This window comes from Phyllobates terribilis, unplaced genomic scaffold (genome assembly GCF_046119375.1).
Source record: "Phyllobates terribilis strain yellow unplaced genomic scaffold, ASM4611937v1 Scaffold_81__1_contigs__length_6697587, whole genome shotgun sequence".
Classification (NCBI taxonomy): Eukaryota; Metazoa; Chordata; class Amphibia; order Anura; family Dendrobatidae; genus Phyllobates; species Phyllobates terribilis.
The window spans coordinates 1,913,427-1,925,305 of record NW_027362841.1 but is presented as its reverse complement, the minus strand read 5'-3'; positions in this window follow the sequence as shown (position 1 = coordinate 1,925,305).

The window sequence follows — 11,879 nt, the reverse complement described above, 5'->3', positions numbered from 1 at the left end:
GCGCCCCCATCCTGTCATGTGCTGCTCCCATCCTGCGCCCCCATCCTGTCATGTGCTGCTGCTATCCTGTGCCCCCATCCTGGTATGTGCTGCCCCCATCCTGTGCCCCTATCCTGGTATGTGCTGCTCCCATCCTGTGCCCCCATCCTGGTATGTGCTGCCCCCATCCTGTGCCCCCATCCTGGTATGTGCTGCTCTAATCCTGTGCTCCAATCCGGTCTTGTGCTGCTGCCATCCTGTGCCCCTATCCTGGTATGTGCTGCTATCCTGTGCCCCCATCCTGGTATGTGCTGCTCCCATCCTGTGCCCCCATCCTGGTATGTGCTGCCCCCATCCTGTGCCCCCATCCTGGTATGTGCTGCCCCCATCCTGTGCCCCTATCCTGGTATGTGCTGCTCCCATCCTGTGCCCCCATTCTGGTATGTGCTGCCCCCATCCTGTGCCCCCATCCTGGTATGTGCTGCTCTAATCCTGTGCTCCAATCCGGTCTTGTGCTGCTGAGATCCTGTGCCCCTATCCTGGTATGTGCTGCTATCCTGTGCCCCCATCCTGGTATGTGCTGCTGCCATCCTGTGCCCCCATCCTGGTATGTGCTGCTATCCTGTGCCCCCATCCTGGTATGTGCTGCTGCCATCCTGTGCCCCCATCCTGGTATGTGCTGCTCTAATCCTGTGCTCCAATCCGGTCTTGTGCTGCTGAGATCCTGTGCCCCTATCCTGGTATGTGCTGCTATCCTGTGCCCCCATCCTGGTATGTGCTGCTGCCATCCTGCGCCCCCATCCTGGTATGTGCTGTTCCCATAAAATAGTGCCTGAGTCAACGTGTGCGCATCTCACAATATCTGGCGCCATTTTCTTGAAGACACTGTGTCTGGGAATTTGCACACACAGTGTCTTCAGTAAAATGGCATCGTAGTGCAGTGTGCACACGCTCTGACTCAGGCACCACACTGCACAGCCGCCACCCATTTTGACTTTGAACAGAAAGACACATTCACTGTTATATATAACATTTTACATTTTATTAAACTATTAGCTGGAAAAAAAAATTATTGTGCAAAAACTTCTGTGTAAAGAACATTTTTGGTGTAAACTCTGTGGTCTTTCTTTAAGTTGCCTTGTTGATCAGTAGCAAAAACTTTGACTTTGACTTGTTGGAAGGATTTTGTCCTTGAAGAGGCGACATAAAGTTGGCCATGGCTGAAGGCTGGAGATGGCAAATATATGCCAACTGAATCCAGTGTTTGCCCTTGACTTTTGTTGATGGTCATAGCATAAGCCAGTCTTAAGGGAAACTGTTTTCGTTTTAAAGTAAAAGGAAGATGAGGATGGCTTGGGGCAGAATAACTCTGGGAATGATACCCTTGTACCTTTAAATGATCCGCTGAGGATTTCACAGTCAATGACTTTTGACATAATTTGCTTCACAACCATTCTGGTGCCATTGCAAAGACCTCTTCTTGAGTTAAGGTTTCTTAATAGCATGACTACTGCTCCAACTTTCAAATGTCATCTATGAGGAGGCATACCACCAGGCGTTAAGCTGTTTAAGAACTCCATCGGATAGTTTGCTGCTTCCTCAGCATTTGCAGTATCTTGCTGAATGGAATCAATACTGGTGTAGCATTTCAATTCAGACTGAATTCGTCTAAGAACATTTTCATTCAGTTCATGTGAATGTTGGTTTTTTGGAGTTAGGATTGCACGGTTTGCAATGCTTTTATCTTCTGGTTGTATGACTTGAGGAAAGACAGCATCAACAATACATCCATTTTCAATGCAGACAGAAGGAATTTCAAAGATACCTTCCTCTAGTCCTGGTTCTTGAAGTTTTCCATCTCCAAGGTTTAAAAGCCATTGGGAAAAGCCTTGATGTTCTTGGGGGACATTGTCCTCATTGGTACGCATGTTTAGGTCCAATTTGAGGACTTCAATATTCCTCCAACAATTGCTGTTCTTCATGCATGCTGAAATTATTTCGGTTCTGGTGCCATGTGGTACAACAGGAAGGATTTGTCGAAAATCTCCACCAAAAACAGACACTGCACCTCCGAACGTTTTTTTGGAGGGAACTTTTGGATCTTCAGCCATGAGTTCTTTGTAGAAGGTGTCAACTGCATTTACAGCATGAGCTGGAGCCGTAGAAGCTTCGTCCCAGATTATGAGTTTGGTGTTTTTCAACTCATTGGCAGTATTGCTGCCATGACGAATATTGCACGTCGACGTTTCATTAATTGGTATAGGCAGTTTGAACAGATTATGGGAAGTTCGGCCTCCTTCCAGCAAAGTAGCAGCAATGCCTGTAAATGTACATGGCAAGACTAATTCATTTTTGCTCTGAACGTAATGCATGGTTGTATTATACAGGAATGTTTTACCACTTCCACCAGGTCCGTCAATAAAAAATAGACGTTGTTGCAAGTTGGAATCTCAAAAGCTTCTCTGATTTTTTCGAAAGCCTTTCGTTGTCCTGGGTTTAACATTTGGAATTTCTCCTCAAAGCCTTTTCCGCATCAGGGTCGTAATATTTGCCAGAATTGATTGGATCATCGTACTTGCCAACAGGAAGGTGTAGGCCAAAATCTTGTAATGACTTTCCATGTGTCCGTAACACAGGCTCAATTTCATGTAATGTCATATAGACGGCCTTTTCTACATGAGGGAAACGTCTGGTATAGTCTTCCATGAGATTTTTATTGTGCCTTTGAAACAATGCTGCAGCATTAGACGGCTCACACATGATGCAAATAAATGCAGACAATTGTGTAAGTTGTATTGGCATTTGATAAGTGGCAGCTTCTGTTAGGCGAGTATCCCATTCAGAGTCATCATCAGTTAACCCTCTTGCAATACAGGCTTCTTGGAAAGTAGCAAAACGGTTTCCTTCAGTTGTTCTGAGATCCTCAAAAGATGTTGCGCCTCTAACATTGAGAAGGAGAATTCGGAGAAAGTATTTTTCTCTGTCTAATGGACTAACGTTAAACATTCTGCCAATTGTGGTTTTATGACATTTGCAACGTGGTTTCCATTTAACGTTTTTTTCATCCCAAGTGAAATGTTCAGGGATTTCAATGTAGAAATATTGTTGGGCATTAGGATCTTCCCGATTCAGTTTAAACCCAGCAAGAAGTTTAGACTTGGTGTTTTTCCGCTGCACAGCTTCAGCTTCTTTACCTGCTATAAAGCATATTGTATGCTTGTCCTCAAGGTGGACATTTCATCTTTCCACATGGTCAGGTTGATGGTGCATTTTATATTCCCTGAGTCTCCAGCATGCTTCAGGTGCACTTACATATCGAGTTTCTAAGTCATTTTTTACTTCATCCCATTCAACCGTGGCTTCTTGTTCTGTGGCAGCAGTAACACACTGTAGATTTGCACAATCATGCCCTTTGTAAACATATTTGAACAAATATTTTACACTTTGTAGAACTGCAAAGCTCAACGTTTATGTGGGCATTGTATTTTAAGGAAAGATAAGGATTGTAAGGTACAACCCATCTATTATCAACCCTGTTTCCACCAAGTTCAACAAAGTTGTTCTCATCCCGGCGTTGATATTTAGGGGATCCATTTACATTGCTATTAGTTTCGGAACAGAAATCCTTGGGAAAACCTTGTACAGTTTCCATTGTCCATGCATGGTGCATTTGGATTAAGTGGACCACATGGACCGTGTATCATGCAAGATTGTACAATTTCATAAAGCTTCGGATGCGTGTCTTTGTGCGGGAGCTCTGCACAAACAATTTTGTCAATTCTTTCTTTTTCCCAGGCTTTGTATTCCGGGGCCATAAATGCCAATATGTGTCCATGAGGGAGCCCTCTTTTTTGGAACTCAATTACATACACCATACCATTAACACGTCCAAATCTGTGGTTTGTGGTTGGGTCTCCAAGTAGCAATTTTAGTTTCATGTTAAATACTCGAGCTACTAAATCGGGCCTGTCGCATGGTTGCTGACTGGGAAGTAAGTTTTCCCTGATTTCCCTCCATTTTGGATTGCACGTTACTGTTACAAATAGGTCTGGTTTGCCATATTTCCTGACCATTGCCATGGCATCTTGGTAGTTTTGTGCCATATTTCTTGGACTTCCTTGGAAAGTCGATGGCAATATGACTTTTTTTCCAGGTAGGATATTTATGTTCATGAAACGGTGGTTGGTCATGAATTGGTGAAGGACGTCATATTCTTCAGCTCTTACAGTACTTTGATTTGTGCGCACCCAATTCAAACGGTTTACCTCAGTTTTGCAATAGGCATCAACCATAAATTGGTGTGTCAGCTTTCCTGCATTAAGGAACTGGTTAAAGTACCATCACGAATGGCAAAGTGGTATGAATACCATTGAAGTGGAGTCACATTTCCTCGACCAACTGTTTTTTTTAGTTCTGTAGTCCACCCAGAGTCCCCATAAGGGAAAAGCAAAGCGTAGCTCATTGGGTCACAGAGTCTACTCAGAATAGATATATTTTGTAAAATTCCACTTTTTGGATGAATGGTAATGTCACGGTTTTTTGGGGGTGCACCATCTGTGCTGTGGAAAATGGCAGCAATTTCCCCTCTGGCAGTTGGAGCATTGATTCTGCCGGGGTGCATAGTATTTACTTTTTCTCTCACGAAAGTCATGCTATATTCAATTGGCATTCGGTTTTCTAGATTTGCTTTTAGCATTTCTTCTTGTTCAAATTGCAACATATTTTTGTATTCTCTGGAGAAAGGATTGATATCTTCCAGAATTCTTTGTAGATTTTCCATAAGATTACGAATGCATCCACTGTTGGCTGGATTGTGCCGAATCCAGAATATATAACTGGGCGTATGTTGGTGATTCACCTTGGTTAGGGTGCAACGCAGATGTTGCATGGTAAATTTGCCCATGGATTCTGTAACAGAAAGGACCTGATCGCCTGTTAATTGATTGGTCAATTTGTGCGCCCATGGATGCAAAAGCGTTTGCACTATTGTATGATCTTATGTTTTCCATGAAATTCTTGGAGTTTGGTTCTGATCTCTTCATGCAATTAGTAATATAGGGATGCATTCACACTTCTTCCAGTTTGATGGTTCCACTATGACAACAGTTTGTTGCAATTTCATTTTGCAAATGGTTGGTATTACAAAATGAGCATTTGTTGTTCATTGGGCCAAGATAGCATGCCCCAATGTCGTCTTCATTGAAGTTTTCAGTAAGCAAAGCAGTGTTGCGAGATCTTCCGTTTTTACCCCAGCGGGCAGGTTGTTTAGTACGGGCTCCTCTGTGTCTCTCAGCATTGGCGCTGCGATGCTGCTGAAGCTCAGCGTCTGTCACACTATCTGGGGCAGACCTATGCCTCTCTGGGGCAGACCTATGCCTCTCTGGGGCAGACCTACGCCTCTCTGGGGCAGACCTACGCCTCTCTGGGGCAGACCTATGCCTCTCTGGGGCAGACCTACGCCTCTCTGGGGCAGACCTACGCCTCTCTGGGGCAGACCTATGCCTCTCTGGGGCAGACCTATGCCTCTCTGGGGCAGACCTATGCCTCTCTTGGGCAGACCTACGCCTCTCTGGGGCAGACCTACGCCTCTCTGGGGCAGACCTACGCCTCTCTGGGGCAGACCTATGCCTCTCTGGGGCAGACCTACGCCTCTCTGGGGCAGACCTATGCCTCTCTGGGGCAGACCTACGCCTCTCTGGGGCAGACCTATGCCTCTCTGGGGCAGACCTATGCCTCTCTGGGGCAGACCTACGCCTCTCTGGGGCAGACCTATGCCTCTCTGGGGCAGACCTATGCCTCTCTGGGGCAGACCTACGCCTCTCTGGGGCAGACCTATGACTCTCTGGGCCAGACCTACGCCTCTCTGGGTCAGACCTATGCCTCTCTGGGGCAGACCTATGCCTCTCAGCGTCAGCGTTGCGCATCTGTTGACGCTTTTTTGGGGTGAGATTATGACGGGCAGCCTTTCTTCTGACAGTATTTTTTTCACGCTGCAATTTAAGGTGCTGTTTTTTACCCCTACTTCTACCAACCTTTTGAGCTTCAGCCCTTTTTGATTTTTTTGCCTGAGTTTCCTCCTCAGAAAGAACTTGCTGGCGTTTGGGGGCCATTATAATGGAATTACGGAACGAATAAGGTTGTAAACTTTAATTAAAATATTTAGCTCTGCTGACGTTTGATATAGTCAAAAAAGCGGCTGGATCGCTCCTCTGACGTATTATATATATTCAGAGGAAAGTGGCTGGATTGCTCTGCTGACGTATTATATATATTCAGAGGAAAGTGGCCGGATTGCTCCGCTGACGTATTATATATATTCAGAGGAAAGTGGCTGGATCGCTCCGCTGACGTATTATATATATTCAGAGGAAAGTGGCTGGATCGCTCCGCTGACGTATTATATATATTCAGAGGAAAGTGGCTGGATTGCTCCGCTGACGTATTATATATATTTATATTCAGTAGAAAGTGGCCGGATTGCTCTGCTGACGTATTATATATATTCAGTAGAAAGTGGCTGGATTGCTCTGCTGACGTATTATATATATTCAGAGGAAAGTGGCTGGATCGCTCCGCTGACGTATTATATATATTCAGAGGAAAGTGGCTGGATTGCTCCGCTGACGTATTATATATATTTATATTCAGTAGAAAGTGGCTGGATTGCTCTGCTGACGTATTATATATATTCAGTAGAAAGTGGCTGGATTGCTCCGCTGACGTATTATATATATTTATATTCAGTAGAAAGTGGCTGGATTGCTCCGCTGACGTATTATATATATTCAGAGGAAAGTGGCTGGATTGCTCCGCTGACGTATTATATATATTTATATTCAGTAGAAAGTGGCCGGATTGCTCTGCTGACGTATTATATATATTCAGTAGAAAGTGGCTGGATCGCTCCTCTGACGTATTATATATATTTATATTCAGTAGAAAGTGGCCGGATTGCTCCGCTGACGTATTATATATATTCAGTAGAAAGTGGCCGGATTGCTCTGCTGACGTATTATATATATTCAGTAGAAAGTGGCTGGATCGCTCCTCTGACGTATTATATATATTTATATTCAGTAGAAAGTGGCTGGATTGCTCCGCTGACGTATTATATATATTTATATTCAGTAGAAAGTGGCCGGATTGCTCTGCTGACGTATTATATATATTCAGTAGAAAGTGGCTGGATTGCTCCGCTGACGTATTATATATATTCAGAGGAAAGTGGCTGGATTGCTCTGCTGACGTATTATATATATTCAGAGGAAAGTGGCTGGATTGCTCCGCTGACGTATTATATATATTCAGAGGAAAGTGGCTGGATCGCTCCGCTGACGTATTATATATATTCAGAGGAAAGTGGCTGGATTGCTCCGCTGACGTATTATATATATTTATATTCAGTAGAAAGTGGCCGGATTGCTCTGCTGACGTATTATATATATTCAGTAGAAAGTGGCTGGATTGCTCCGCTGACGTATTATATATATTTATATTCAGTAGAAAGTGGCTGGATTGCTCCGCTGACGTATTATATATATTCAGAGGAAAGTGGCTGGATCGCTCCGCTGACGTATTATATATATTCAGAGGAAAGTGGCTGGATTGCTCCGCTGACGTATTATATATATTTATATTCAGTAGAAAGTGGCCGGATTGCTCTGCTGACGTATTATATATATTCAGTAGAAAGTGGCTGGATTGCTCCGCTGACGTATTATATATATTTATATTCAGTAGAAAGTGGCTGGATTGCTCCGCTGACGTATTATATATATATATATTCAGTAGAAAGTGGCCGGATTGCTCCGCTGACGTATTATATATATTCAGAGGAAAGTGGCTGGATTGCTCCGCTGACGTATTATATATATTTATATTCAGTAGAACGTGGCCGGATTGCTCCGCTGACGTATTATATATATATATATGCAGTAGAAAGTGGCCGGATTGCTCCGCTGACGTATTATATATATTTATATTCAGTAGAAAGTGGCCGGATTGCTCCGCTGACGTATTATATATATTCAGTAGAAAGTGGCTGGATTGCTCCGCTGACGTATTATATATATTTATATTCAGTAGAAAGTGGCCGGATTGCTCCGCTGACGTATTATATATATTTATATTCAGTAGAAAGTGGCCGGATTGCTCCGCTGACGTATTATATATATTCAGTAGAAAGTGGCTGGATTGCTCCGCTGACGTAGTATACAGTTATATGAAAAAGTTTGGGCACCCCTATTAATCTTAAGCTTAATGTTTTATAAAAATTCGTGTTTTTGCAACAGCTATTTCAGTTTGATATATGTAATAACTGTTGGACACAGTAATGTTTCTACCTTGAAATGAGGTTTATTGTACTAACAGAAAATGTGCAATCTGCATTCAAACAAAATTTGACAGGTGCATAAGTATGGGCACCCTTATCATTTTCTTGTTTTAAATACTCCTACCTACTTTTTACTGACTTACTAAAGCACTTTTTTTGGTTTTGTAACCTCATTGAGCTTTGAACTTCATAGCCAGGTGTATGCAATCATGAGAAAAGCTACTTAAAGTGGCCACTTGCAAGTTGTTCTCCTGTTTGAATCTCCTCTGAAGAGTGGCATCATGGGCTCCTCAAAACAACTGTCAAATGATCTGAAAACAAAGATTATTCAACATAGTTGTTCAGGGGAAGGATACAAAAAGCTGTCTCAGAGATTTAACCTGTCAGTTTCCACTGTGAGGAACATAGTAAGGAAATGGAAGAACACAGGGACAGTTCTTGTTAAGGCCAGAAGTGGCAGGCCAAGAAAAACATCAGAAAGGCAGAGAAGAAGAATGGTGAGATCAGTCAAGGACAATCCTCAGACCACCTCCAGAGAGCTGCAGTATCAACTTGCTGCAGATGGTGTCACTGTGCATCGGTCAACTATACAACGCACTTTGCACAAGGAGAAGCTGTATGGGAGAGTGATGCGAAAGAAGCCGTTTCTGCAAGCACGCCACAAATAGAGTCGGCTGAGGTATGCAAAAGCACATTTGGAGAAGCCAATTTATTTTTGGAAGAAGGTACTGTGGACTGATGAAACCAAGATTGAGTTGTTTGATCATACAAAAAGGCATTATGCATGGCGGCAAAAAAAACACAGCATTCCAAGAAAAACACTTGCTACCCACAGTAAAATTTGGTGGAGGTTCCATCATGCTTTGGGGCTGTGTGGCCAATGCCGGCACCGGGAATCTTGTTAAAGTTGAGGGACGCATGGATTCCACTCAGTATCAGCAGATTCTTGACAATAATGTTCAAGAATCAGTGATAAAGTTGAAGTTACGCAGGGGATGGATCTTTCAGCAAGACATTGATCCAAAACACCGCTCCAAATCTAATCAGGCATTCATGCAGAGGAACAATTACAATGTTCTGGAATGGCCATCCCGGTCCCCAGACCTGAATATCATTGAACATCTGTGGGATCATTTGAAGAGGGCTGTCCATGCTCGGCGACCATCAAACTTAACTGAACTGGAATTGTTTTGTAAAGAGGAATGGTCAAAAATACCTTCATCCAGGATCCAGGAAATCATTAAAAGCTACAGGAAGCGACTAGAGGCTGTTATTTTTGCAAAAGGAGGATCTACTAAATATTAATGTCACTTTTCTGGTGAGGTGCCCATACTTATGCACCTGTCAAATTTTGTTTGAATGCAGATTGCACATTTTCTGCTAGTACAATAAACCTCATTTCAAGGCAGAAACATTACTGTGTCCAACAGTTATTACATATATCAAACTGAAATAGCTGTTGCAAAAACACCAATTTTTATAAAACATTAAGCTTAAGATTAATAGGGGTGCCCAAACTTTTTCATATAACTGTATATATATATATTCAGTAAAAAGTGTCCGGATTGTTCTGCTGACGTATTATATATATTTATATTCAGTAGAAAGTGGCCGGATTTTTCCCCTGACGTATATATTCAGTATAAAGTGGCTGGATTGCTCCGCTGACTTATTAGATTTTTATATTCAGTAGAAAGTGGCTGCATTTCTCCGCTGACGTATTTTGTGCGGGATTGCTCCGCTGACGTATTTTGTGCGGGATTGCTCCGCTGACGTATTTTGTGCGGGATTGCTCGGCTGACGTATTTTGTGCGGGATTGCTCCGCTGACGTTTTTCTGTGCGGGATTGGTCCGCTGACGTATTTTGTGCGGGATTGCTCCGCTGACGTATTTTGTGCGGGATTGCTCCGCTGAAGTTTTTTGTGCGGGATTGCTCCGCTGAGGTTTTTTTGTGCGGGATTGCTCCGCTGACGTATTTTGTGCGGGATTGCTCCGCTGAGGTTTTTTGTGCGGGATTGCTCCGCTGAGGTTTTTTTGTGCGGGATTGCTCCGCTGACGTATTTTGTGCGGGATTGCTCCGCTGAGGTTTTTTGTGCGGGATTGCTCCGCTGACGTATTTTGTGCGGGATTGCTCCACTGACGTATTTTGTGCGGGATTGCTCCGCTGACGTATTTTGTGCGGGATTGCTCCGCTGACTGTGTTGGAGTACTCTGATAACTATTCTATATAGTATATATAGATATATATATTTGTATATAGTATCTTCTTTATATATAGATATATTTGTAATATATATATCTATATATACTACAAAATGTTTTTGTTTTTTTAAGCTAGAGACTGGAGGCGCTGTGTGACGCAGAAATCTTCTGTTTTTAAAATGGCGGCGAAGTGTGGGGGTGCGTTAGATATTTAAATGATTAGTGATGTCAGAAGAGGGCGGGGGAGAGCACTGACGCCGGATCAGCGCCTGCGCAGACCGCGGTTTCCGGCGCCATCTTGTTGAAGACACACTGCTAGTGTGTCTTCAATGTGTCTGTTGAAGACACCCTTGCAATGTGTCTTCAATAAAACGGCGCCGGAAGTGCGCTATGCGCATGCGCCGGTACCGACGGTGGATCCCGGCCTTCTGCCTGAAGAGATGCCGTGGCAACTGACCTCCCGGATAGGTAAGTTGTTATGGTGCCGGAAATCGCGGTATGCGTTCAGTGCTTATGCGTACCACGATTTCTGGCGCCACAATCCACATCCTCGTTTAGGATGGGGATGCGTGCCTCTGTGGGGGGTATAGACTCTGCAGGCGCGTCACGCATGCGCAGTCTATCGAGGCTTCGGACAGAGACACGCATCCGCCTTTATATTATAGATACTGTTGTCCTGAGCTTGGGTTTTTGGTCAATGACATGACAATCTATAATATAACGGGAGATGCGTGTCTCTGTCTGATGCCTTTATAGACTGTGCATGCGCGACGCACAGTCTGGCTTCAGACAGAAGGCCGCATCCAGCTGTTACAGGTAAGAGGAGTGTGTATGGCGCCGGAGATCGCGGTATGCGTAGACACTGAATGCATACCGCGATCTCTGGTGCCATACTTACATACTTACCTGACCAGGAGGAGCGTTGCTCTTCACCAGAGACCGGGGCAGGAGTGAGGCGTCGGATAGGCGCATGTGCATAGTGCTATCTGGCGCCATTTTACTGAAGACACATTTGCAGTTTGTCTTCAGCAAAATGGCACCGGACAGTGTGGTATGGGCATGCACGTACCCCGGCGCCACACTCCTCCCCCAGCCTCCAACAGAACAGGGCACAGCAGCGCTGGAGCACAGGGAAGAAAGGTGAGTATAAGTGATTATTTTTTTGCATGTGTGTACAGCGTGAAAGGGATGAGGTGGCCAAACATACCATGACTGGGGGGTGAGGGGCCCACACATACCAGGATTGGGAGGTGAGGGGGCCACACATACCAGGATTGGGGGTGAGGGGGCCACACATACCAGGATTTGGGGGATGAGGGGTACCAAGCTTACCAGGATAGGGATGAGGAGTGCCATGCATACCAGG